Here is a 3,950-nt window from a genome sequence, read left to right as displayed (position 1 = left end):
CCTGGGACCCTGTGACAGCCTTCTGGTACTGCGGGCTGGGGGCTCCAAGGCTGAGCCTCTGCTGTTGCTGAATAGATTGGGGCTGGATGTCACAATGGCACAATCAAGCATATTTACTAACAAGCACTCAGCTCCTAACGCTGCAGCGCTGCAGCAAGGGTTAAGTTAACCACCTTCCTCGGCCCCCGGCCCCCTGCATGTTGGTCCTTGCAGACCTGTGTGCGTCCATTCATTTCCCCTTTAGCTTCATCTGCTGGCCTGAAATGACCTCCTGCCAACACCTGCTTTCCGTGGTATCTTCTCTCTATATACCTTGTTATTGTGGTAAAATATCTATAGCAACAGTTACCATTTTAACCACTGAGGTTATGGCACGAGGGATACACTGCTGTATAACCCTCCCCACAGCCCTACCAGACCTTTCCCATCTTGAAACTCTGTAACCACTCAACAGGAACACCCTTCCTCCCACCCCTGGTCCCCTGCCCAGCAGCCTGCACTTTCTAAGTCTATGAATTTGACAACTATTATGGCAGGAGCTCTCACGGGAGTCCTTTCATGACTGACTTAGTTCACTCAGCATAATGTTCTTGCGATTTATCTATGTTGTAGTATGAATCAGAATTCCCTTCCTTTTTTAAGGTTAAGTAATATTCCATTGTGTGCAGACACCATCTTTTGTGGATTCACTCATCTGTTGGACATTGTAGTTACTTCTCCCTTTCCGATGCCTCTTTGAATCTTTTTCTTTCATTTATGTGTATTTCCAGGAGTGGACTTTCAGGGCCATATCATAATTCTATGTCTGTGTGTGTGTGTGTGTGTGTGTGTGTGTGTGTGTATCTGTGTGGCAGGCGGACAGAGACAGAGAGGGTCTCAACATGTAGCCCAAGCTGGTCTCAAACTCACAGTGATTCTCCTGCCTCAGCCTCCCGAGTTCTGGGATTACAGGTGTGTGCCACCACACCTGGTTTCCATATCATAATTCTACGCTTACCTTTCTGAGGTGTCTCCATGTTGTTTTCCAGAGTGGCAGCACTATTTTAAATTCTGGCCAGCAATGTGCAAGGATTCCAATTTTCTTTCTATCTCTCCAATGCTTGTTATTTTCCAGATCTAAAAACTAATATCATGTCAGTGAACTAATTATATTGTTGGATCAATTTCACATGCCTCTATCCTGTAATCAGAGCAACTACTTTGAAGATGACAATATGCAATATAATAACCATTGTTACTTTCCTACCATTTTGTTTTGAAATTCTGTATCATTTTTATTGTATATTTCCCTCTCTTTAAAATAAATCAAAACTAATATCCATCCTGAGTGTGAAGTAGTTCAACGTGTGTCTTTTTATTGTATGACTTCTTCTGTCCTGTTTTCACTTGAACTGATCTAACATTTGCGTGCGTAGAACTCACCACTTCTCATTCCAGCTTGGCTCTCTGCGGTGTGGATCCACCACATCCATGCATATTGAAAACCTACTACGTGCTGCGCCAAGCTCTCTACATGAGTTATTCGATTCGATCCCACATGGCAATCCTAAAGCGTAGGTTCTTAATACTCCCATTTTATGGCTGGGTAAACTGACGCAGAAAGGTAAGGAATGCACTGATGGTCACACAACCGGAAGTAGTGGTGCTGAGGTTAACCCAGAAGCTGTCTGGTACCAGGAGAGGCCAGGTGCATAAGGTGCCATGGGGGTGCACAGATGGAGACCTGCTTGTAGACACAGCTCCCTCCTCCTCTGGTAACGGGGATCGAATCTAGAGCCTTTCCCCTGAGCTGCATCCCCAGCCCTTTTTTTTATTTTTTATTTTGAGACAGGATCTTGCTAAGTTACGAAGTTGGCCCAGGCTGGGGTTGAACTTGTGATCCTCCTGCCTCAGCCTCCCAGAGTGTTGGGATTATGGATGTTTGTCATTACCCCACTGCAAGAGGGCCTGTGATACAGGTTCTAGTCCTGACTTGGCCCCCCTTTCGGTCTGTGTGAAGTGAAGACAGAACCATTTCAGCACCTTTCCAGAGGCACCACCTGTTGATGAAACGTCCTGGTGGTGGGAAATAACTGTAATCCAGCCAGGTGTCCACCTGGGAGCCCCTGGGAACTGTGGATGTCCCTACCGAGGCTGACAGTTCCCAGGGACGCCGAGCCACTGCCTCCGCCCCTGGCTGGCCTCCCCTGAACTTTGCACTTACTCTGATGAAAAATTAACTGGGCTAATGCTTCCCTTCCAAGGACAAGGCCACCCTCCGCACGGCAGGCCTGGCTGGGCCCCAAGAGACCAGGCGCCATAGCGGAGTCGCATCCATGCGGAGCCTGTTCATGGTCCAACGCGGAGAGGGCATGTGGGTCCCGGAGCCCCAAGCGAGGGTCAGCTTCTCACCGTCCTTGGGGCTTCCAGTGGAGCAGATGAGCCAGGGGAGTGAGAACCAGCTGGATACAGCACTCCTGGATTCCCGTGGCCCAGCCTGGCTTCTCTGTGGGCCCCAAGGCCCCCGACTTATTGGTGTTGGCGGGAGGGAAGCAGGGGACAGTGTGAGCCTGTCACGGTGACTTGCTGTCTAGTTGCTCCCCCTTCTCAGGAAGAGGAAGGTGGACTGCAGGCCAGGCCCTTCCACTCCGGTGCCCTCCCAAGCCTCCTCAGCGGCTCACCTCCGCGTGCCAGCGCCTGTCCTTCCAGGTCCTCCGAGGTGGAGGCGGAAAGCCGGTATTCTGAGCAGCTCAGAGCCCGGCTCCTGCTTCACCCGGCTGCCCCGCGAGGGTGGGACTTGCTTGAATCAACGCTCAGTTTAAAACCAACCCTTTATCAGCGGGTGGGTCCCTTTCTGTGCCTGCGGGGCTCCCCCAGCCCTATCCCTCCGTGCGCCTCTAGGCCAGGAGCTCCTGACTCCTGGGCTCAGGGTCCACACCAGCGTCCCACAGCTGCCCCGGAGGCGGGGAGGAAAGCTGTCCTGGTTCCATTTCACAGGCGAGCAAACATTCTTGGCACTGTCCCAATACAGCCCCGCAGAAAAGCGCTTCTGTTCAGCAAAGAACTCTCCGCCTTCCACGACTCCCTGAGGTAGCGGGGTGCAGGAGCAAGATAATGGAAGAAGGCCTCACGGAGCGCCGGTTCGAGTCCCAGCTCCGCCACCTGGGACCCTGAGACTTACTCTCGGCTCTCCGGGCCTCCAGGGCCCGAATCCTCGCTGACTTTGTGGATTGGCCGCACCCCACAGGGCTGTGTACCTCTCCGCCCTCCAGGGTTGCAGATAACCCCTTTCCCACCCCAGGGGGTTTCCTGCTGTTAAAAGCAAACAAAAGCCTCCCCATCGGGCCAGCCCTAAAGGGGAGGCGCTAGGAGCCTGCGGTGACTCCCCAAAGCCGCCCCTGAACGCTGCGGGTGGGCCGAAAAGCCCCAGACTCCCCGAAGCGCATTTCTCGGCTTCCCTCCGGGGCTAACTTTGAACACAGAAACTTTCGAGCACTCCCCTCTCGCCCCACCTTTTTTTTCCCTTCAAGTTCACTGCTTTGGAAACCGCTCTCCGTCCTATTTACTGGGTGTCGGATTTCGATCTTTGTGTATCACGAGGTCGCCCCCATTCATTCCTTCAGGGACTCAACAGATGTCTGCGGGTCCGTTTCTTTCTTTCTTTCTTTCTTTTTTTTCTTTTTCCTCCTAAGCGCTTGATTCACAAGGCCCCAGGGACCCTCTCTGGCTCCAGCTATTGTTCGGGTTGTCACTGGGGTCCCCAGCTCTCCACTTCCAAGCGCTACTTCGGGCCACCAGCCGGTGAGTTGTCACCGGGGAGAAAAGAACAACCGCCCCCGAGGCCCCGGGGTCGGGGTAGGCCCCCGCCAGGACCAGCGCGCCCCGACTTCCTGGACCACCAGCGCCCCGCGGCCTGGCTGCCGGCCGGGTCCCCTCAGGTGCGCCCCGAGCTCCGCGCCCCGCGCGCCCTC

This window comes from Chinchilla lanigera, unplaced genomic scaffold (genome assembly GCF_000276665.1).
Source record: "Chinchilla lanigera isolate Chin_1 unplaced genomic scaffold, ChiLan1.0 scaffold00049, whole genome shotgun sequence".
Taxonomy (NCBI): Eukaryota; Metazoa; Chordata; class Mammalia; order Rodentia; family Chinchillidae; genus Chinchilla; species Chinchilla lanigera.
This window is presented reverse-complemented; position numbering follows the sequence as displayed.